The sequence below is a fragment of the Xenopus laevis genome, chromosome 4S, assembly GCF_017654675.1.
Source record: "Xenopus laevis strain J_2021 chromosome 4S, Xenopus_laevis_v10.1, whole genome shotgun sequence".
In the NCBI taxonomy this organism is placed as follows: Eukaryota; Metazoa; Chordata; class Amphibia; order Anura; family Pipidae; genus Xenopus; species Xenopus laevis.
In genome coordinates, this window is record NC_054378.1 from 117,127,164 (window position 1) to 117,152,249 (window position 25,086).

Below are 25,086 nucleotides of genomic sequence, written 5' to 3' on the forward strand. Positions count from 1 at the left end.
AAAAGAGAGGATGCTCCAGACAAAGGGCGCTGGCAAAATATTACCGGTACTTATTACTATGTGGAATATCTTATATTCTTCATTTGGCTTTAAGAGGAGATCTGTGGTAAATGCTGATGTTCTGTGGAAAGGATATTACAGGTATGGTGACCTATTGAAATCCAGAGATGCTCGGCTGTTGTGGTCGGCCGTGGGGTTTCTAGATAATGGGATGTCGTTTCTAGATAATTGGAATTTCTATTACGTCTTAAGAAAAGATCAAGTATGAAAGTTAATGAGTAATAGAGGCAGGGGTTTTTTTTCAAATAGGGATTTTATGCATCTTAGTTGGGATCAAGTTACAGGTCTGCTGTTTAGTTATTACAGAGAGAAAAGGAATAATTTTTAAAGGAAAGGATTTGGCAGTTGATTTGGATAATAGTGTAGTCTATGGTTGAGTATGGCTTGTTCCGGTAATTCGGAGTGCTTTACTAGAGTAACGGGGTTTTACGGATAACTGGATATCCATAACCTGCATAACCGCATGAAATGTACTATAGCTATGTGTTAATGTGTGTTATATGGAGATATTTTTGGTGGGACACAACAAATAACACGTAATATCTAAGGTCTTCAATAAAAACTAGGCAATAAAAAACGCTGAGGTAGGTTATAGTGAAATGGTAGCGCTGGGGGAAATCGAAAAATGCGTTGGGGGAGCTAGACTAATTATGTATATGCTTGACTGGAAGGTGGTCATGAGATGGGAATATGACATTGGTATGTCTCTGCTCCTCAAACCAATGTCATGGCTGCATCATCGCCTTTATAGTGTAGACTCTTTAGATATGTTATGAGAATGGCTAATTCTAAGCAACTTGTGTGTTTTCAATTGGACCTTGGTGGTTATTTCTTTTTTTGTAGAAATAGTTTGTTGAATTATTGCCTTCTTCTGACTCTCTTCGCTGGAGATCCCTCCATTTAAAACACAACAAATGCTGCTGAAAGGGCTGTAATTGTTATTTGGTTACGGAGAATACGACCGTATAGTGGAGTGCTTATGCAAGCCGTGTCGTGAATATTGCAAACTAAGATACTAAGAAGATAAAAAAGACAAAATAACTCAATAATCCCAAATAATAAAATTGAATACCGATTGCAAAGTTGTCTCTCCTATCATCATACTGAACGTTATTTAAAGGTGAACGCATACACCGCTATTAAATTGCATTGCTGGGTATTAAGGCGACAAAGGCAGACAAAAAGAGATTTTAACTACAGGTCACCCACGTGATAAAAAAGATGGAATGGAAATAAGGGGAACAACATAGGGCAGTGAGATGTCCTGATGAGGACTTCAGTGTATGAACTCAGAACGAGGAACTGGGTAGACGAGGAAGTGAATATGATCCAAGATGGATACACACAGTAGGACATTGTCCGTCAAAACTCTTTCATTGGAAGTATTTAAACCTATGTCCCATAAAGTGTTTCTTGTAGAAGAAAAAGCTGCTTGTGCACCCTTGATTGGTTGGTTTTAAACAAAAAAGGGGCCGGGAGTGTACTGTGGTGTTAAATCTGCTGTGTACTGTGAGACCCTCGTACTGTTGGCGCAGGTCTACACCTACGACTAAGGCGCGTCGCTGGAGGGTGGACGAAATGCACAGGTAAGAGCGTGGGGTTATGTTGGGTTGTAGGTGTATTGTACTGAGTTATCTGTTTTAGATGTGAATAACATAAATTAATATTTTTTACATTGAATGAGGCTTGGGACTTATCGTTTTGATATAAAGTTTTCTGGCGTTGAAATGCCGTTTTTTGAACTGGGGGCGAGTCCTTTGGCCGTGGACTGAATACAGCTAGTAGTTGGATCTCCCGATGTTTGGAATTGAAATATAGAAAAAGAAGCTGTGCGATTCTTGTAACAGAGATTATTTGCCTGTGATGGTCCTGTGTACTAGGTGGGTGATGAGGATTTCTAGCAGCGCTTACATAGCTACGACACACTATTGGGCAGCTGTCGAACGCATAAGTTTGAATCTGCCCGTAGGCGATGTAGCGAAGGTCGGAAAAAAGCTTCGCGTGACGTATTACGCGCAACTTGCGCAAGAAACGAGAGCGGTTTCGCGAACTGGTTCGCGAACGTCCCATAGACTTAATGGGGAAAGGTCGAACTTTTAACATCTGGAAAGAGCATTTTCTGGCCAGAAAAATGATTTTAAAGTTGTTTAAAGGTGGGCAACGACCTGGCACAAGTGGCATGCAGAGGGGATTCACGGGGCAAAAAATGTAATCTGAAGAAATCGTTGCCTGTGTGTGCTTGGAAGAAGATTAAGTGTAGGGGGAGAGCTGTGTAGTGATTTCAGGGACAGATGATAGTAAGTTTTGACTGGTAAATCTGCTTGATACTGCTACTGTATTGAGGGACAGAGTCGCAGGGATTAGTGAGGACGCATTTTAGCTTAGGTAGCTTTTGCTGGCTGAGTAGTTCTACTGTTCTCTTAAACACTGCCATAAACCGGTTGACCTTCTCGTAGGCATTGTTTGCCTCCAGCTTATGTTTTTGGAACGTGCGCCCACTGAAGCAACGTGAGTATAGAAAATTGCGCATATCAATGCTGAAGAATAGTATTTTTCGCCATAAACGTTGACTACTGGTAGACGATTGTTTGTCCCCAGTTTTTTGGTTGGGCAGGCCACTGTGGAAGCACGAGTTGCCTAGAAAAATATGCCCATATAAATGCTGACGGAATAGTCATTTTTTGCATCGCGGTTGACGCTGTGTAGGGCATTTGTTTGCCCAGTTATTTTTTGGTACGGCAGCCACTGAAGCACCAGTTGGGCCCAGAGAAAAATATGACCATATAATGCTGAAATAGTCCATTGTTTTGCATACGGTTGAACCTTCGTAGGCAGTTGTTTGCCCAGTTTTTTTGGTCGCGAGCCCTGTGAAGCTACCAGTTGCCATGAAAAAATATGGCCATATAAATGCGTGAAAATATAATGTTTTAGCCAATAGTACGATTGAGTCAACGTATGGCAAAAAAAGATGATACTATTTTCAGCATTTATATGGCAATAGTTGCTTTTCTGGCCTCGTGTGGCTTCAGTGGCTGCGGGCCAATAAGAAAACTGGGCATAACAATGCTAAGGGTCAACGTTATGGAACTACAACACGGTGGATACGGATTACGTAAAATATATTGAATGGCTGTTGGAGAAAAGTCACTCCCGGTGGTTGTTTTCTGGAGACGGTAATATTATGGATATTTTCAAGTACAGAATGTGAAGCAACGGTCACACAGATCTAGAATGGCGGGTTGAAGAAAAGCAGTGTGGCAAATAATGCCGTACAGGGCAAAGTAAGTGGCTAAAGGTCAAGTTTATACACTAGTACAGGCGGTAGTAAGAAATAAAAAGAGTAAAAGTAAAAAAAAAATGATATTAAGAGAAAATTAAAGTTGGTGCTGGCTGAACTACTAGGAGGCAGCAGATTAGCACAAACAGTCCACTCCCACAACACTGCTAGATCTAATGAGCAACTGGGCTCGTGTATAGTAGTAGGTTAGTAGTAGTAGTAAAACAACAAAAAAATAAATAAAGCAAGTGCCTTACCAAAGGACTACTGTTCCTTGCGCATGTCAGTCAGCAAGATGAGATCAGAAGCAGGACAGCGTGCCCACTGCAGCTACATACAGAGCACTGCTAGTAGAGAGGTAGATTCTAGCCAGCAAAGCTACCTAAGCTTAAATTGTCCCTCGAACCCCTGCAGATCACTTTCTGTTCCCTCCAATAACTAGAGCAGGGGTATCAAAAACGATTCTTAGCCAGGCAGACACTTTTGCAAAATGGTCGCCGAAATCACTAACAGGCAGCAGCTCGTTCCTACAACTTTCTTCAGCACACACAGCCAGGAGTGAAAAAACGCTGCCAGGGCTTCGGTTTTTATACGGGGAGGGAGTGGTCCCAGGGACAGCTCATCCGGGTGGAGTGGCTGCCATGTACCTGCTGGTCTGGGGAGAAGGGCAAAAAAAGCGCGAACGAAGTGGGCGAACCCAAAATAGGCGAACGTCCTGCGCGACGTTTCGCGTGGGTGAACTTTCGCGGCGAAGCCGCTGCACAGCCACCCGATGTTCGCCGCGAACAAGTTCGCCTTTGGCGAACAGTTCTGGCAGACATCTCTACTGGCGTCCGGGCAGTTCCCTTGATTAAAACAGATCGAATCTAGCCTTGCTGTCAACTGGACTGTCTGGGGTTCAAAGATTGGTCTTTTGTTCTATAGATGCACTGCGCTCTCTGGATTTATTGGCGCCCTTTTCTACTTACTATAATGCATACATTTTGGAAAGGCGAGGCCAGTAGCTCCCTAAACCTAAAATAGCCCATAATAAATCCATAGCTGTAGTTGTGTGATTTGAAGTGTCATTCTAGAGTGAAAGTAGGGTTATCACCTGTCTGGTTTTGACCCAGATAGCCCGTTTTTTTTGAAGGCCTGCCCGGTTTTCCAAATTTGAAAAACCGGGCAGGATTGCCTATGATTGACTCTGTGATCGGCCAATCGCTGATCACCATGTCATAGCCCCACCCATGTCATCAAAGCTCCACCCCAACATATCACTGCTCCACCCCCATTACATCACGTCCCCACCCCCCTGCCCAGAGTCAGATCGGGCAAAGGTGGCAACCCTAAGTGAAAGGTGGCAATGATGTGCAATTTACTCAGTTGAGCTGAGTAGACATCCATTGTTGTTTCCCCATTCCTGATGATCTTAAATACAGAGGAAAATCGCTGAATTGATTGGGGTTGGGGGCTGACAGGTGTGTTGTTGGGGGCTTTCCTTCTATTTTCCCATTTCTGATTATCCTAAATACAGAGTCAAATTATTACTGTTGTATTTAAAGCACCATGACCCTTCAGTGGCAGTTGTAGGAAATCCAATCCCCATTGGATGGGGGGGGGGGCAGGGCCTACTGGGGCAGCAATCTCAGGGCCCCACACATACCTGCCCATTTATTTTGGTCCTGGACACGCCGATGCTGTAACCCCCCCCCCCCTGAATGTACCTTCTACTTCTTCCTTTGCTGCTGCAATTGAGGGAGGCCATGGGGGAGCACATTTAATCTCAGGTGAGGAGTGGGTCTGGGCCGATGGGGCCCACTAAGGCCAGGGCCCAAGAAGGCTGAGACCAACCAAGTTTTTTTCCTGGTATCCCTCTGGTCCAGCCCAACTCTGCTAAAGCCTGAGATTTTTTTATTTATTAAAATGAGTATTTTTCACAGCATTTAAAAATCACAACAAATTCCAAGGGCCATAGGGTTCTGCTAATTTAGGAAAATCTTTTCAGCTACAATTTTATTCTGTTAAATTTTAGCTTTTTACATTATGAACACTTCTTATGAGTATACTCTATAATGTATAATACAGTGCAAAACCCCAAATCTGCCAACAGCTACATCAGCAGAGCTTCAGCACATCATGCAGCTCAGTGCAGAACCCAAAATATCCCAGCGACACAATGGAGAACTCAACATATCACAGCTGTGAAACACAGAGTAGCCTATATACCAGCAGTAACAATCCAGAGCCTAATATAGCCAAGCAGTACAATGCAGTACAATGCAGCCCTCATATACCAGAGCAGTGCAACTCAAGGCGGAATATGTGCCAGAAGTACAATGCAAAGTCCTATATATCCAAGGAGTACAATACAATGAAGATACTAATAAATCACAGCTGTATAAAGCAGAATAGCATATACTGTATATAGCAGCATGAGTGCAATGCAGAGCCCTCGATATCTTTGCAGTTTAATGCAGAGCCCAATATATTACAGCAGTACAGTACAGAGTAGCATATACGAGCAGTACTATTCAGAGCCCCATATATCACTGTAATATAGTACAGAACCCATAAACCACTGCAATGTAGTGTAACCTTCTGCTAGCCTGTAGCTGTAGCCTCTTAAAACACTTCACTTTCAATAAATACCAATGTAATACAGGCATGGGATCCATTATCTGGAAACCCGTTATCCAGAAAGCTCCAAAATACAGAAAGGCTGTCCCCCATAGGCTCCTTTTTATCCAAATAATCCAAATTCTTCAAAATGATTTCCTTTTTATCTGTAATAATAAAACATTACCTTGTACTTGATCCAAACTAAGATATAATTAATCCTTATTGGAAGCAACACCTCTGTAGGAATCACTTTGATTTCATCCAAGCAGTTTAAACAAAAGGTTTCACCTGTCTCTAAAAGGAAGGTTCCAAGGGGAAATAGTCTGTATGGGAGAGAAAATACAGTACAACAAACACACTGTATCCATGGCACCGGGGCTTTAAGCCAACTCACCAAGGGGTTTGCAGAAGTCTGACTCAGATTATCACTCGGGCTCAACAATTGGAAAGATCTGATTTTTTTTTCAGTTCAGAAAATATAGATAATTTGTGACTTTTTATTCAATTGAATGAAATATTATGTTTAAAACGATAATTTGGTTTTGTTATCTAATTATGCACACAAGAGTTCCTAATCGTTCCGCAGTAATAATAACACGCAGTGTAAAAGATAAAAAAAAAGTAAATATTTTGACATATTACATGTTCACAAGTAGTGATTAGCAAATCTGTCCCTTTTTTACGAAAAATAAGCAAACCTGTGGGAAAATTCACGAAAAAGCGAAAAATTCCCTATCTGGATTGAGCCTAAATTTTTTGTCGCTGGAAACATTTTTTTGGTTGCATGTTATTTTTGTAGCAAACTACATTAGAGTCTATGGGAGTCTTTTCTTGGCACCTTGTTTCTGCTTTGGGGCTGCTAATAAAAATTGGGAGGGCAAATGTTTTCACTGATACACGTCCCTACATTGTTGAAGAACCTCCAATCCACTAGGCTCCCATGTTGCCAATTTCTTAAATACATGCAGTTGTGTGATCCATTATCTCAGAGATCCCCAAACTTTTGAACACATGAGCAACATTCAGAAGTAAAAGGAGTTGGGGAGCAACACTAGCATGAAAAATGTTCTTGGGGTGATTGGCCATTTAGTAGCCCCTTTGTGGATTGGCAACCTACATTGAGGCTCTGTTTAGCAGTATACCTGTTTTTTATGCAACCAAAACTTGCCTCCAAGTCTTGAATTCAAAAATAAGCACCTGCTTTGAGGCCACTGGGAGCAACATCCAACCAGTAGCTCACAAGATACTGGTTGGGGATCATTGCATTATCTGGAAGCTCCGAATTATGGAAAGGCTTTCTCCCATTGACCACATTTTATCCACATAATTCATTTTAATTCATTAATTTCCTTTTTCTCTGTAATAATAAAACAGTACCTTGTACTTGATCCAATTATATGAACTATAATTAGTTAAAATAACTAGTTAAAGTATGAAGATATAAACTATGGAAAGATCTATTATCCAGAAAACCCCAGGTCCTGAGCATTCAGGATAACAGGTCCCATACCTGTATTACACTGTGTTGCTGTTTAACCAAAAAATACCATCAATAGATCATATAGTAGTACTAGTTGACTAACACAAGCACAAGAATAATAAATCTGACCACCAACAGATAATATTTGGGTGCTTTGTATCCCACAGTTTTGCAAATATTTTTGCCGGCGGCGAAACCCAGAAGTTTGGGGCAAATCTGTGCATCGCAAAATTTTTCGCTCATTATTATTTATAAGCAGAGCATCAAAGATGATGAAAGAGTCAAGGAGACACATATGCTAATGCTCAGCAGTTGCAGGGCTGGGGATCATTTTGGAGAGGGACAGACAATTCAGTCTTTGGCATTATTATTATAATAATACAGAATAATCTTAATACAGAATATATCCTTATATGTGATGTAATAATTTATAATTGGTGTTGAGTGATGTCATGTGTCACAGGACTCACTAAAATGTGCATATTATCAGACATAATGTACCCTTGATTTGAAATATGAGCTCGTTTCCTAATTTATACAGGTTCCATGACCTGTATAAAAGTCTTTTTAGCTTTGTGCATTTATACGGGCTTATACAGGGTATATAATGCACTGACGATGTTGTATCCACATTTAGAGCCCCATGATTGGTTGGTTTCTTTCTCTGTTCTTCCAGCACCGACATTCAATTTTAAGACTTTTAGTTGAGCTATACACAGTGCTTGAAGGTGCTCCAAGCAATTAGAGAGAATACTGATGTCTTACTAGCAAATAGGAAGAAGGCTAATATGAAGCCCAATCTAGAATATTATAGATTTAGAGCGGTGATCCCCAACCTTTTCTGCCCCAGGGACAGGTGTAAAGCCCAAATTTTGTGAACTGCACACAACGCTAAAATTTTGCGCACACCGCGTTAAATTCAGACACGCCAGCGTTAAATTTTGTGTGCGACGCGTCAAGTTGGGACTCAGCTTGGCGGCCCAGTTCAAGTTTGTCCACGGCCCGGTAGTGGGCCACGGCCCGGTAGTGGGCCACGGCCGGCGGTTGAGGACCCCTGATTTAGAGTGTTAGATTTTATGTATGTATATATTAATAAAGCGTTAAAACTGTGTGATCTCCGGGCCCACGCCCCCTCTTGCCTGCCGGACACCTGCGCCAACGTGAATCCAAAATAAGTCCAGTAGTGTGTGTGTGGGGGGGGGGGTGGTGGTAGGGGGCTGGGTGCACAGCCTGCTCTCAGGCTACGAGATGACTAGTTACATTACTGGAGCTATTTCTATGCACAGTGCTGTATATTCTTACTATACAGTGATAACTGTAACCAGAGAAAGCATTGCAATAAAGCTAATAAATACGCAATTACAAAGATTTCGTTCCATGGGCACAGGCGGAAGTAAGTCCCTGACATGTAAAGCATAAGTGCCTCTCACATTTTGGCACAGTGATATTTGCTCTGGACTAGATGATTATATTTACATTCTAGCCTTGTCCAGGGAGCCAAACATATGTGGTCATAGAACTCATTGTATATTTTTTCTCCTGATCTTAATTCCCTGAGCACCTCTGGGTAGATTCCTTTAATCCAGGCATTTATAGACTTTGATCCTATTTTAATTGTTTGTTTATCTCTATCTGTTAAGATGGCATTAATTCTTGGACACGCATGATATCCAAGGCTCTTGGCTATACTAAAGTCTATAATTCGTTTATTATTGGTGTATATAGTTTATGTGGGTGTATGGAGGGATCATTTTGAGTTTTTGTGTCCATCTGCCTCCACCCAAGAGATGTTTGGATAAAAATTGACCAGATATTTATCAGGCAGGGTAGAAAGTCCAGTTGAGACAGCATTGGCCCATTTATGTGTTCCTCTCCCAATGGGACTGTATGGGTGCCCATTATGATTCAATCATTGGCATGGGGGGGCCAAACGATCAGAGAAGATCAGCTTGTTTGGTGGCCTCATCAATGAGCTAGTCTTAATGTTTATGGTCAGTTTTAGGCAGGTGATGTTATGTACCAAGCATGGGCTGGTACTAGACTGTGGCACCTGGGAGTTTTCATTGTCACTTCCCTCTCTGGCAGTTAAAACACCCTGTTCACCTTTGGGTCTTGGCACCAAAATGTGTAAGTAAAAGTTTTCACGCCAAGGTTTACCTGCCAATGCTCCATTACTTTTATCAGGAGTGGTGACATGCAGACAGGGATGTTTCTGTCCAACACTAGTGATGGGCGAATAAATTCGCCAGGAGTGAATTTGCGGCGAATTTCTGTGCCTCACTGCATTCTGGATAACAGGTCCCATACCTGTACTTGTTCCGCCGCTTTGAGCAGTTGAATGGCATTCTGCCCTAAGGAGTGATAGAGATCAACGGACCGAGCGCTATCACCCACCTGAACCCTCTTTCTCTGATGCAAATTGCATTTGATGGAAAAGGATTTGGAAAATGATTTCCCCCACTGGAACATATTGTAGGGCAGCGAATTTCCAAAATGTTGGCAATTTTACTGAATGGGAACTACTGTTTTACCAGCTGGCCCTATGTCACACATTTCCCTGGCTGTATTTACAGTATGGTCTCTTTATAACTGCATATAGTTCCCCTGAACCTCCCTGTCTGTAGAACTTGCCCCTTATTCTCAGTGGCACCTGTCTGAGTTTGGAATGTTCCATTTGTATCGTTGCCATGACTTTCAATGGAGGAACAGCTTGTACAGCCGGTAAAGCCATACAAGGCAAACAGTACAGCCTACATAATAGCCCTAAATGACTTCCTTTTTGCTGCCAACTTTGCCATTTATCTATTTATTTAACATATTTTTCTTAATTCTCAGTAGAGGTACATTACCTGGAATGTCCCTGATCTTCTCAGAGACTCCACGTCTCCCCTAATCCCTTTTCCAACGCATTTGTTCTCCTTTTCATTTCCAGTTCAGATATCAGACTTGTGTTGATGCAAATCCCCCCTGGGAAGGACAATCACAAGGAATCAAATGACTCCCTTTACGAAGGATCTGGAAGCAAACGACACAGAGAGAGACTTATCTGCACCCACAGTCGGGCGGCTCAGCACATGGGAAGAGACTTTGCTTTGTGACATTGGCAGACACTCCTGGTATCGTATTTATATTTCATGCAAACAATACTCTTTTAACGGAAGGCAGGAAAAAACATGTGCAAACATAGGCGTCACCTTCACAAATGTCATTGCTCAGCAACAGGACTACAAAGCTTGGGGACATTCAAAAAAATCACCTGCCAGTAAGATAAAAAGGAATGTTTACAGGTGTATAAAACTACAACTAAAAGCCTCTCCAAGCTGTAGTTCAACCACAAATGGAAAGCTATAACATTGAGTTACTATAAATTGTTTCAAGGAATACAGGTATCTAGTGATAATTAGTTTCCTGATGGACAACAGCCAAATGTGTTTCCCGGTGGTGTTCTAGAAAACCATTAGAAATCTAAAACTAAAGCAGTCACAATATAGACTGTTCTTCACTCGCCTATTCGATAATAATAAAGTTAAACACACTCAACAGATCTTTTGGCTATCTTTTAATTTAATTTACTTGGAATCGTCAATCTTTGCTCGGTTCTGATTCTCTCTTTCTTTGCATACTGAACTCCCAGGAGACCGTGGATTTGTGTTTTTTTAGGATATATTAGCCTCTTAATCAAACTTAGGGCTTAGTTTAAATACTGAAACCACAATCCCGGTTACTCTGCCTTCTCCATCTTTGTGGTGTCCCAGGGAAAGAAATATTTCAGGCAGTAGTTTTGAGACAACTCCACCTCCTCTTATTTCATTTTCCTCCTTTATTCATGAATTTGAGCATTGATTTTAGTTTTTAACGGATAAATTGGCAGGCTATTTAATTTAATTAATTGAATCCTCATTTGCCTACGTATAAGTATTATTCAATACAGCACTCTCTAGCACTTTATAGCTTATGAATTATTTTCTCTAATCAAAGTAACAATTTGAATCTAATCCTAAACGTATTACTATTTATCAATTTAGAATTATAGCAACTAATCAATCAACTCATACGAATTAACAGTTACTAATTGGTGTAGCAATTTAATCAATTATTTTTAGAACTATATTTATACATGATTAATTAAGGAGGGTATAAATCTCTGTTAAGGGACCCCCCTTTGTACTAATGGTTCTATTGTAACAAAGATCATTATTGGGTTCCTAAGTTTTTTAAATCCAATTAATTAATTGCACAGCACTTTATAACTTATTGCACAGCACTTTATAATTTAATTACCTAGTGAATACCTAACCCAGTGTACAAATTAGTGGTTTTTACTTGAGTGTGTATAACTTAACTATTATCGAATAGGCGAGTGCAGAACAGTCTATATTGTGACTGCTTTAGTTTAACTGATCAAGTGGGGGTACTTTTCTATCTTCTTTTACATTGTGAATTACCCAATACTGACGGAAGTCCGACCTCTGCTGGAATCAGAAGGATAAAAACGTTATAGTAAACAAAGGGATAGTGGTGTGGTTTGTGTTTTACAGAGACCATATAGAAATGCAGCCAAAAATTCTACAATTTCTACTTTGTGCATGTATTTAGTCCATGTGACCCCTGTAATTCATCAGTTTGCAAAATGTTTCCAAATGTCACCTTCATATTGAAGCAACTTGTCTTTTAGTATTAAATGTGCCTTTAACTCTCATCCTTTTGTGTGCAGTCCCTACTGCTTTCAATAAAGTTTGGTGACAAAAAAAAACCCCTCTCTCAGTACAGCGTTCCCTAAAATTTGTGCATAGCAGCAATAAGAGAGGCGGAAGAGAAAAACCAGCAGAAGGAGGGCACATCTGTGTAAGTCTGAATGAACAAAAATAATCCCTTTATCCCTCCTTCCCTCTCTATGCTCTGCGCAGTGATCAAGCAATGTTTGTATTGAAAAGGATAATGAAACCTTCAAGCGAATGTAATATTGATGAGAGCGCTATTCTACGCACTTTTAAAATTCACATTCATTATTTGTGTTTTTTTTTTAAGATTTCACTGGGGACATGAAATACATTAAGGGGCTGATTCACTAAGGGTCGAATATCGAGGGTTAATTAATAATAGCTTCGAATGGAAGTCGAAGGATTTAGCGCAGATAGTACGATCAAACGATCCAAGGATAATTCCTTCGATCGAACGATTAAATCCTTCGATTCGAAGGATTTTAATCCAACAATCGAAGGAATATCCTTCGATCAAAAAAAGTTAGCCAAGCCTATGGGGACCTTCCCCATAGGCTAACATTGACTTCGGTAGCTTTTAGATGGCGAACTAGGGGGTCGAAGTTTTTTTAAAGAGACAGTACTTCGACTATCGAATAGTCGAATAGTCGGACGATTTTTACTTCGAATCCTTCGATTCGAAGTCGTAGTTGTAGTCGAAGGTCGAAGTAGCCCATTCGATGGTCGAAGTAGCCCAAAAAAAAATCGAAATTCGAAGTTTTTTACCTTCGAATCCTTCACTCGAAGTTAGTGAATCGGCCCCCAAGTCTAACGGCACACTGCGTATTTAATTGCGGCTCATTTCAGACGGATGGAAGGGGTGAACAAAATACCCACGAGCCTAAAGCCGGCCATAGACATGCAGATGTTACCCTGGACGTTGCAATCTTCCCACCTGCCACTTACCATTCAGATTAAATAAAGTAGTAAAAAAACAATTCCGACGATGTTAAGGCTGTGATAGAAACTGTACGAAATTTATGTCCAACAAATTCTAGTGACAGTCACCCATTCATTCATATTAGCCTATGATTAAGTGTCCCTGGTTGACATGAAATGCGTAAGGCTGTTATTCTATTAATCATAATGTAAAATAAAAAATGTCTTTTTAACTAAAAACTGGCTCCTGGATTCCACATTTCAGGTTCAGATTGGTGCCTGCTTGTTACTACGCTACCAGTTGCGCCCATTGATATTGTCGGATAGGCAATACATGCAGAGATATTAACGGTAGCCGACTAAAATCTTCTATCCTGTCTGATTGACTAAAGACCGATCGTCATGCAGGCCCAGACTGGCAATCTGTGAGTTCTGGCAAATGCCAGAGGGGCTGCTATAAGGTGCCATAGAAAGTCAGTATTTAGTGGGCTGGTGGGGGCTGTTTGGGCCTCTGTGTACCTGAAATGCCAGGGCCTATTTTAATTCTCAGTCCAGACCTGTCACCATGGTATGAAAAATGCTGGGACGATCCACATATGGTCTGAATTGTATAAAACAAATTATGGTAGACATGGAGATTCTCTGGGCCTCTGCCTACTGTCCCAGTATAAAAATGTGGTGCTGAAATGCCCCAAATTAGAGTCCTGCAGCGGGTCGGGTACCCACGGTTTACCTGTAAAAACCTGCGGTACCCTGCGGGTTGTGGGTAGAAGTTCCTGGTGCGGGTATAGACGTGGTCGGCGGTTCTGCAGGTTTGCGGGTCAGGCCGCGGGTCTTCTCAATATCGATTTTTACTCCTTTTTTCTGATCACGTCTACTTCCAATGATGTCGCTTCCGGTTTACAATGACAGCGCTTCCTGATTCTTGATGGTCAGCGGGTCTGGGTTGCGGATAAGGTACTTGCGGGTCGGGTAGCGGGTCCAAGTGGGTAAGAATGCGGGTTTCGGGTCTGGGTTGCGGATTGCAGGTTGCGGGTACGGGTTCCAAAAAATGGACCCACACCGGACTGACTCTACCCCGAATCACCCCCACAAAGCAGCGATTTTACGCAATGGAGTTTTGAGGTTCACACTTTTTATTAAAACAACAAAAGTGTACACACTGGGCATTTAGTATTTTTTTTTTAAAAAACTAAAAATTATCTGAACTTGTTTTTGGTAACTATGCCTCTAATTGTTGCTTTGTAAAATTGGCTCCAATTTTATTTATAGGCCAAAGTGGCAAATCTTAGTCAAGGAAGAAATAGATTGTGATCTGCATTATACAGGTATGAGATCCATTATCCAGAAATTCATAATCCAGAAAGCTCAGAATTACGGAAAGGCCATCTCCTATAGACTCCATTTTATCCAAACCAAATTTTTAAAATGAATTTCCTTTTTCTCTGTAATAATAAAACAGTAGCTTGTACTTGATCCCAACTAAGATATAATTAATCCTTATCGGAAGCAAAACCAGCCTATTGGGTTTATTTAATGTTTACATGATTTTCTAGTAGAGTTAAAGAATGATAATACAAATGATGGAAAAGATTCGTTATCCGGAAAGACCCAGGTCCCGAACATTCTGGATAACAGGTCCCATACCTGTATATAATATTTCTTTTCTCTTTAGACTGTCCCCATTTTCTTTTTTTCCATTTTGTAGACTGTACTGAGCCAACTGGAAGTTCAGATAAGTCATCATGAATGACATACCTTTGTATAAATATAAAGATTCCTGCTGCAATTAAAAGGACATTGCAGCCAAAGAAGAGCAAACTTGTTCTACATTTGGATTTGAATAATACCATCCTGGTCTCTGACGTGGCTACTGGGCAAATGCCCAGAACTATGCTAAACTCTTACCTGAGCACCATCACCTGGGGACAGATCAGTCAAACTGGTAAGAAAAGAAAATGGAGAAATCACTCTATAATCATATAAGGGTATGTGTCTGGTTAATAACCGGAAATTTGCTCTTCTGGTGCAAAGAGCGCAACTGATTTGAATAAGAGACTGGGATATGAATAGGAAAGACGAGTAATAAAAAATAGCAGTGACAATAAATTTGTGGCTTTTAGGGTAAGGGCACACACTAAGATTCGGGAAAATTTAGTCGCCCAGCGATAAATCGCCTCTTCTTCGGGGCGACTAATCTCCCCAAACTGCCTCCTGTCGGCTAGATCCCGCCGGCGGGAAGGCGCTCGGAGTACTTAATTTCCGAAGTCGCTCGAAGTTTCCTCGAGAGACAACTTCAGGAAAACGAATCGCACCGATTGCCATCCCGCGACGATCTGGTCGGGTTTGGTCGCCCCTAAGAAGAGGAGATTTGTCGCTGGATGACTAATCTCCCTGAATCCGAGCATGTGTCTCTGCCCTAAAGAGCATTTGTTGTAGATAGGGTCAGTAATCCCTATTTGAAAGTTGTAAAGTGTAATTAAAAAATAAATATTAAAAAATGAAGACCAACTGAAAAGTTGTTTAGAATTGGCCATTTCCTTACTTTTATATTATTTTATTGTATGTTGTGATACCGATTTGCAAATTACAACTATTCACTGGCATTTTGTATAAGATGTTAAACACAAAGTTGAAAAAAAAGAATTGGCCATTCTATAACATACTTAAAGGGTTATTTACTAAACTCTGAATGCAAAAATCACGAAAAATTAATGATTTTTTTTTTTATAAAATCTGATTTTTAAGAAATCATGAATACTTCGGAATTTATTAAACCCCGAGGATGGAAAAGTCAGAATCAGAAAATCTGGCATCTCAGACCTGTTGAGGTTGAATATAAGTCAATGGGAGAAGTCCCAATGATTTTTTTGCGCTGGGTTTAGTGCAATACCCTGAAGTTTTCTGAGTTTTCGGGTGAAAATTCAGAAAAAAATGTGAAAATCAGATTTTTACCCGCAAAGCAAATTTTCAGGAAAATTTAATAATAAATAAGCGTAAAAAACCCGAGCAGATTTGACCAGCATTTGTAGCAGAAAATATTGAGATAAATTCGGACTAACTGCCTCAAAGTTAAATCAAAGGTGAACCACCCCTTAAGGAGGGCTGAAAAGATGCACTGATCAGTGGGAAATCATGGGTGCGTATATAGATATCAATCAAAATTCCCAAAAAAAGTAAGGGCAATACGCACGTAGCACAAGGCTGTGTCTTGGGAAAGTTTATTGTTATATGGGATGGGGATCATACAAATTTACAATTGTTCCATGATGTCATTAACAATATTGAAAAGAATTTGAAATTCACGTGTACATCAGATGCAGAGAAGTTAAATTTTCTTGATGTAAGGTTGATCAGAAAGGGCGAGAAATTGGAGTCAGACCTCTATAGAAAAGAAACAGATAGGAATAATAGTTTCCATCCCATATCTTTAAAGAAATCGTTGCCCTCCACACAATTTACGAGAGTCAAACGCATTGTTAGTGACACGGAAGTTTGCAATACACGACTGACACAGATGACAGATCATTTTTTGCAAAGAGGATACCCCAATAGAATATTGGAGGAAGGACTAAACATAGTCAGAGATAAGGACAGAGAACAACTCCTAAAATCCAACGTGACGACTAAAAAAGAAGGGCAGCGGATGTTCTTTGTGAGCAAGTTTACAACTGCAAGTAGACATGTCTCGAAAATTATTCATAAACATTGGCATTTATTGCAAAACTGTCTAACACATATACCCCAATTTTGTGAACCTCCTCTTATAGTTTACAAAAGGGGAAATAACATACGAGACAAATTGGTTAAAGCAGATATAGGACCCCAAAAGGTGTATAAACAACGATTCCTACAGAATCCGAAATGTGGGACCTTCCCCTGCCTTAATTGCACCCAATGTAATTCAGTGATTAAAGGTAATTACTTTCACCACCCTCACACTGGTAATAAATTCCCGATAAAAAATTACTTCACATGTGACTCAACTTATGTGATATATCTGTTAAAATGTCCATGCGGTTTGGTTTACATAGGGGAAACTACTCAAAAGATCAAGGATCGGATTTCGAAACATAAATCAACCATACGTAGGGAGATTACAACATTACCAGTTCCCCAACACTTTCATCTGGCTAAACATGCCATCAGTCAATTAAAATTTCAAATAATTGATACTGTGGAGATACCAAGAAGGGGTGGAGATAGACTTTTACAACTTAAATATCGTGAAATGTATTGGATCCATACGCTAGATACGATCTGGCCACGTGGGTTAAATAGAGATTACACACCTGCAATGTTCATCTTTAAGTAAGTAGGGATTTATGAACAAGATGATTTTAATGTTTGATTACTTTATATGCTTTGATATGTGATTTTGGATACTCATGCTATATTTGTTTTCTTTCTATTTTAAGGTTACTAAGAATACTGAGTGCTGACTACGTAATGTGCACAAAGGTATGAGACCTAGTGCAATGTAAACCGTGACAGCGTCTCAGGTAATATAAGATCAGATATTTAAAATTGCTTTGAGAAGATTGTCTTGGACTTTACATATGGACTATGCATCACAAATGGTTAATATTACACAAAATAGAAAGTCAATTCATGATGTCACCGCAGAAGGGGAGGAGATTGTGACCACACCCTAAACCACCCCCCCCCCCTCAGGATGTTGAATATAAGTGTTTGGTGGAAGTAATCACATTAGGCTTGATAAAGGGTTCAGAAGGGCCCGAAACGTCGCCCTTCTGTTTGTTCATATATGGGCTAATAAACACTACGGATTATTGCATCAATTCAAGTGTGCTGCTGGATTTTTTGTTCTGGATGTGAAGTGTACCCAAAAAGCAGGCAAGGGTCTTCCAGTTCAGCACCTGAGACCCACACGGGTTTAATGAAGGTAGAGCACTCCTAATTACTATTCTTGGGAAAGTTTAGACACTCCACAAACACAATGCAGAAATACACAGTAGATTAAAACACCTTTATTGCATATATGGGTGTAATGCGAGTAAATGTTTTATTTCTATTTAAAGGCTTTCTCTATTTGTCCAGCGCCAGCAAATACAATGTGTTTTGGCAGCAGCCGTCCTATTAAATGTGAGAATATTTTTCATCCGTTGGTGTGTAGAGAGGAATGAATGATGCTACATGTCATTGTATTCTAAACAGCGTATCTGTATCTGCTTTGTAAGGACCTGTGGTGTAATTATATAGAGGGGCCGACTCCAGACCAGCGACGGATGCAAAATCACAGGTGAATCATGACGCATGCATTGGGGGCATCCTCCCCCGCTGCATGCTCACTCAGGTGTCAGCGCATTATTTAAAAGAAAAAGAAGAGCGGGAAGGGCCCCCCTCGACTGCTGGGTCTGCTTCCTCTATAGTTACACCATTGCGTCCCTGGTCAACCACGATTTCATGGGTTGGGCCCAAAATGTTCCTTTTATCCACCTCAGGCCCCTGAAATTACACCACTGGTAATGGCCATGGCACAAATGGCTACTTGGGGTGCTTAAAGCACTTTTTTTTTTAGTGGCCCAAATATGTTGCACCAAAATGCACAAAGCAGACTCTTTCATTAATTTTATTGTATGTCACCTGTCAAGCATTCTTGTATGCCTTTCAGACAATAGATTGTACCAGGGCCGGAACTAAGAGCAGGCAGGCGGAAAGGTGCTGTGAAGAAGCGAGTGAAAGCTAGGGGGGTCATCAGCCACAATAAATCTCTACAGGGAAACAAACAAAGCTGCTTGAGTTCTGCATGGCTGGGAAGTAAGGCGGGGGCTCCCCCTGCTGTTCATAAGTATGATTGTTTCCCTGCTCAGCAGTTAGGGACCATCTGACAATTCCTATCCACAGCAGTAAATGAAGGGAGAATTTCACTGCATACAGTCAGGTTTCTTATAAAAACGGTACACATTTTTTAATTAAAGTATATTGGTGATAAGTTTCTTTTTCATTAAAGAAAGTAAAATGGGATTTTATTTTTTTGCTTGTACATTCCCTTTAATGCTCAGTGTTTTTTTGGTCACCTAAACTCTGATCCATATATGTTCCAGATGAATGGACCTGTCTGAGCAACAGCGTTTCAGATGACAACTCCATGCAAGAATGCAGTCAACTATTATACACAATTTGGTCGCAAAGCACAGTTCACAGTGAGGAAGTTTGGCAAAACACAAGAGGTCCATAAAAATTCTTTCTGCATACAAATAAGGAATATGTAACAATCTCGTTATCAGAACCTTGCGCAGTGATGGGTACACTTGACCGATGTCCTTTTGGTGCCCCGGGCTTTATGCTTTGGAAAACCAACAAGGAAGTGCAGGGTTTAGAAATAAGTCCGTAAACGAGGTACCAGCAAGGATTTAGAATAGAAAATACGCTTGAGCAGGAACAGTAAACTGAAGCCTAGCTTGGGCAATAACAAAATGGTGAAACAAGCTTTTAAGGATGAATTGGCGCCGATCGATGACATCACAACGCTCATCGTCATGATGCTGTCAAAAGCCAGCATCATACCCCAACCCGGAAGTCCGTGCCTGCTAACAGAAACAGGCAAGGAGACGTGGTGGGGGGTAAGTGAAGATCTCCCGGTGGGTCTTACAGAATATTAAGGATAACCAGACACTTTGCATCACATTCCATAGATGCTATGGAGAATTAAAAAAAAAAAGTTTTGCATAATATGGTTGGCCCTTGATTTGCTCTTAGGGTTGAAGCTCTGCTTAAAATTACAATGTTTGAAGGGGGTAGCCACAGTTTATGTGATTTTTTTTAGTGTCCGTCAGAGAGTCAAACTTGCATGGAAAACATCTTTCTCTCCATTTACAACATTTACCTGGTACAATTAATCCTTAAAATGACCACTTAAAGGAGAAGGAAAGTTCCAAGACAGTTTATTGCCAACAGATTAGCCACAAAAGTGTGAGCTAAAACGCTATATTTATTCTGCAGAATGCTTTACCATACCTGAGTAAACAGCTCTAGATGCTGTCTCTATTTGTTTAGGATAGAAGCTGCCATGTAAGCTTGGTGTGACATCACTTCCTGCCTGAGTCTCTCCCTGCTCACTTACAGCTCTGAGCTCAGATTACAGCAGAGAAGGGAGGGGGAGGAGGAAACTGAGCATGCTCAAGCCCTGCCCTGGAGGTTTAAGCTGAAAACAGGAAGTCTGATACAGAAGCCCATGAGTACACAATAGAAGGAAAGAAATGTGATGTTTCTTTTGACAGAGGACTCAGAGCAGCATTACTTTGAGGGTTTACTGGTATATTTATATAGACCTTACTTAATTTTAGCCTTTCCTTCTCCTTTAATAGATACATGGAAAGTCTTGCTTGTAGCCACATGCTCCCTTTCAGTTGTTTGGTCCCTTACAAACTCTAGGGCAGTGGTTTCCAAGTGAGATCACATCAGCAAGTACCTGTGTTTGTTGAGGCCACAGTAGACTTTTCAGAGTACAGGTACTTGCCAATTGTTTGTGTGGCCACCAGTCCAATTTATAAGGCTATGGACAAACAGGCTGTTGGCTCCAACTGTTCTCAGCCTGTGTATTATGATGGGTGAATCTGTCCCAAAATTTGCGAAACAGCGAAAAAAAATTTGAAACACCAAAAAAATTTGCAAAATGCATTGAAGTCAAAATCATTTTGACATGCGGCAATTTTGACGCGAGAGCCAATTTTTGGCCTGCAGTTTTTGCCGCAGTTTTTGCAGTATTCACAGGTGGTACAACCTTTCCAGGCGAATTTATTTGCACCACCACTACCTGCATGTATTTTTGCAGGCTGAGAGAAGCAGATCTGCTCAGTGACCCTGCTCCATTAATTTGAATCTGATCAGCCTGTGTCTTTGTGCTTTTTAATACTGGGAGTGACTGTACTAGAGGCCAGTTCCCCTTTTATGGCTGAATGTCATTGTACTTCTTGAAGCTGGGAGTCACTTTCTGAAGATCTGTAATTTTCCAACTGCAGCAAACCTTCAGCTCTCGCTGCACTACTGCACTGTCAGCAATCCTGCACAGTCTCCTTTATCTTCAGGGTCAGACTGGGGGGCCCGGGGGCCCACCGGGGCTTCTGTCTCAGGGCCCCCCTCTGGACTCTGAGGGCTGCTGCCTCACTGCCTTCCATCCTGCAACCCTCCCCCCTGCCACGCGCGTGCGAACTCGCGCATGCGCGTCAGCGCACGTACTGTTTGGTCGCAGCAAAAAGTGCTGACCCGCATGCGTTAGTGCACGCTTGCGCACACGAACGGCGTCGTGGTTGATTGACGGGAGGCCCTGAGGCAGTAGCCCTCAGGGTCTGGAGGGGGCCCTGAGGTAGAAGCCCCGGGAAGAAATCCAGGTGGCGGATCTGGACCGGAGGGCCCACTAGAGCCAGGGGCCACCGAGTTTTTTCCTGCCGTCCTGCTGGCCCAGTCCGACCCTGTTTATCTTTAAACTGAACAGGCAACCACTAGAGCCTGATTGTCTTCAGTGGCTTTAAGGTCAGCAAAGTAATCTTCATGATCAGAAGTGCTGTGTTGCTCTGGCCTTTTAAAGGCCGCTAGGGATGGGCAAATTTTTTCGCCTTGTTTTGCCACGAAAATGACACCCATAGAAAAAAAATTCATTAAAGTCAATGGGCATCCAAATAATTTTTATGTGCGACAATGTTTAAGCGCGACTATTCTGATGCACGCTCACTTTTTTTTGACGCAGCAGAATTTTTACCAGTGAATTTTCACGGCAGTTTCGCAAATTTATTTGCCACCAGAGAAACATGGAAATTCACCGCTAATTCGCACCTGCCGAATTTATTCACCCATCACTAGCCACTTCACCTAAAAAAAGCATATTGTATTAAATAAAGAGCTGCTGTACCCATTACACAATATATAATGGTGCTGATTTACAAATGATCATTTATTCGCCAGGTGCGAATTTGCTGCAAATTCCTCACGATTCGCCGCCGGCAAATAAATTTGCAAAATGGCTGCGAAAATTCTCTGGTGAAAATTCGTCCATTTTTGGGACACCGGCGCATTTTAGCCAAAAAAAACTACGCTGGTGTCAAAAAACAGACGACAGCATCAAAAACGAGATGCCGGCGCGGCAAATTTGTGAAACGGCCCAAATTCGCCCATCACTATTTGGAAAGACTGATTCTGATGGAAACATTCATGGAAGGTAATGAGAGTGTTTACAAAAGCAAGGGTAAATAAGAGCAAGAGGGTTCTAGGACAAGAACAAACTTCATGCGGAAAAGAGGAAGACAGAAGAGTAAACTAAGGAAGCACTCGTGAGTTGTTTCAGGGCAGGAGCGGCCCTTTAAGGGGCAGAAGAAGATGAGAATTTAAAAAATAATTTAAAACAACAAAATGCTAAGAGCAGGGGCATTCAGTAACATGCTAAATGTTAATATAAAGGTTAACTACCCCTTTAATCATGATTCATACACATAGACAGCCACTTAAAATACAATTAGCACCCTATGTATCATACTTAAATGGATTCTGGCATGATATTTATGGTGTCATTTTAATTTCTAAATTACACAGTTAACAGTGCAATTGAATTCTTAACTCAACAAGACAATTTTTTTAGTTGTAATATTGGTGTGTAGGTGCATCTCAGGTCATTTTGCTTGGTCATTAGTGACGGGCGAATCTGGGCCGTTTCGCTTCACCCAAAAAATTTCAGATTTCGGTAATTTGCTGTGAATTCGCACCTGGGGAATAAATTCGCCCATCACTACTGGTCATGTGCTTTCAGAAAGAGCCAGCACTTTAGGATGGAACTGCTTTCTGGCAGGCTGTTGTTTCTCCTACTCAATGTAACTGAATGTGTCTCAATGGGACCCGGACTTTACTCTTGTTCTTACATCTACCAGGGAGCTATTATCTGGTTACCTTCGCATTGCACTCCAACTTGCAGTACAGCAGTAAAGAGTGACTGAAATTTATCAGAGCACAAGTCACATGACTGGGGGCAGCTGGGAAACTGACAATATGTCTAGCCCCATGTCAGATTTTGAAATTAAATATTGAAAAATCCATTTGCTTTAGATTTAGATTTTAGTACAGAAGTCTGCTGAAGCAGCACTATTAACTGTTGCATTTTGGGGGGAAAAACATGTTTTCCCATGACAGTATCCCTTTAATGTTTCTGTAAATGAAAAACAAAGAAATCTTTTGGGCTATACTACACATACAAGGGCGCACATACTCATTGTCATTGGCCTATGTGGAGCGAAATACCTTCCAACTGTCCTGTTTTTAGAGGGACAGTCCCTCTTTTGACAGCTCAACATGCAGTCCCTCATTTGTACTGCAAAGTCCCATTTTTTTCTGTACTGAACAGCCAGAAAACTTAATTGGTTTTTTTCAGAGAGCCCAGAGCAGCCATAGCTGCTTCTAAGATACTTTTGTAACAATTTCTAGATAAGCAAATAAGTAATTGTAACAATATAAGATAACAGGCCCCTTGGGAGAAGTTAGGCTCACAGCTTAAAGGGCAATTCACCTTCATTAGCAAAACTGTAATAACTGAAACCACAGAAATATGTTAAAACTTTCATAACCTGCCAAATGGTGTAAAATGAACATGGTAATTCGGGGGTGTGGTCACAAAAAAGTGGTCAAAAATCGCCACGCTACGCACGCCAACTTTTTTATTTCCAAAATGTTGGGAGGTATGTAAAAACCTTTGATGCCATGGCGCAGTGGGCAAAACCAAAACATGGCTTAGTCCCCCTTTATGGACATATTATTGAAAAAAAATATCATCATAGTTTTGCTTCTGCTTCTTGAGTCGGATGCTCCTCAAATCACCTACCATGCCTAGGACCCCACTTTTAATATGTACCTCCTGCTGCAGTGTATATCGGTTTTCTGCACCATGGAATTCTGGGTAAATTGTCTCATTACTTAACAGCTCAGGGCATTCAAGCTGAGCATTGAGTTGGAAAGTGTCCAGAGATGCCTCCTGCATCAGTGATTTAAGTTTTTGTTTTGCTTAAATTACACATTCATGATAATGGCAGTATAAAACTGCTAATGTCAAGTCTAAAAAAAAAAAAGCAAATTGCAAAATGTCTCCAAAGGGCACTACTTGTAATTTCTAAACGTCTTCCCATATACTTCTATCACTTCTTGAGTTGGAGAATTGAGCTGGGAAGTATCGGTAGGTGCCTCCTGCCTCAGTAAGCTATTGCTGTTCTGCCCACTCAGGTCACACATTCATGATACTGACAGTATAAAACTGCTAACATCAAATCTAAAAAAAAATATTGCAAAAGTGCACTTTTTGACCTTGCTATACGTGAGGGTATATGTCCCCTTCGAAACTTGAATTGGATCAGGATTTCATTGTCCTGTAGCCTTTAAAAAGAAAAACTTTACTTTATAAGAGGGTCACTTTAAATTCACAGGGGAGTGGGGGGGGAGATGATAATTTAACATTTTTAGCGCTCCCTTAAACTGCCTGACTAGGGACTATATTTTTTAGCACTGTTGATGTTATGGGCTTTTAGGGTTAATCCGTGGAGAGTCATTGAGGGCAGTTTAGCGGCACAGCAGGGTTTGGAGCCAGGAGAGAAATGTGTATTTAAATACTTTGCATGTGTGAGTTCTCTCATCTGTCTTCTATTGTTGAACAAGTAGGAGCTGCACCTTTAGGGCTCTTACAGACGAGGGTTTTTAGCTGTGCTCCCCTGCGTTCCGATTTCATGCGTTCAGCCGCAGGGGAGTGCAGGAGTAAACACTCTGAATTCTTTCCAATGGGGCTCTACTCACACAGACGCATGTAAGCGACGAACGCAGGTTGGGACGCAGCATGTTGCATTTTTCCTGCGTTCGACGCTGACATGCATCTGTGTGAGTACAGCCCCATTGGAAAGAAATCAGTGCGTCTACTCCTGCGATTCTCTGTGGCTGAAGGCATAAAACGGAAAGCCTTGCCTATGAGTACAGGGTATTGGGGGCAGGGTATAAAGGCCCAGGCCTGTGGTGGCAAAAATTGGGGGGCTGTATGAGAGATT

The 25,086-nt window shown here is 41.2% G+C and overlaps 1 protein-coding gene and 1 long non-coding RNA gene across 5 annotated transcripts in view; one reads left to right on the forward strand and one right to left on the reverse strand.

Moving 5' to 3' along the window:
- Positions 1 to 10,603, reverse strand: part of LOC108715893 — a 32,983-nt gene extending 22,380 nt beyond the window's left edge. For 2 of the 3 annotated variants that reach the window (XR_005961028.1, XM_018261428.2), the window contains exon 1: positions 10,268 to 10,603. The gene's annotated coding sequence lies outside the window, so the exon portion shown is untranslated. Of the gene's footprint in view, positions 1 to 6,122; positions 6,280 to 10,267 lie in introns of those variants that run through there. The other variant, XM_018261429.2, reaches the window with a different exon arrangement.
- Positions 10,604 to 11,792: 1,189 nt separating this feature from the next.
- On the forward strand, positions 11,793 to 19,925 carry LOC121393368. Of its 2 annotated transcripts, XR_005961030.1 has the most exons (4): positions 11,793 to 12,263; positions 14,766 to 15,002; positions 17,476 to 17,559; positions 19,126 to 19,925. It is a non-coding gene; the product is annotated as an uncharacterized LOC121393368 (long non-coding RNA). The 2 variants fall into 2 exon arrangements; XR_005961029.1 differs by lacking the exon at positions 19,126 to 19,925 and having other exon boundaries at positions 11,796 to 12,263; positions 17,476 to 18,841.
- Positions 19,926 to 25,086: the final 5,161 nt, after the last annotated feature.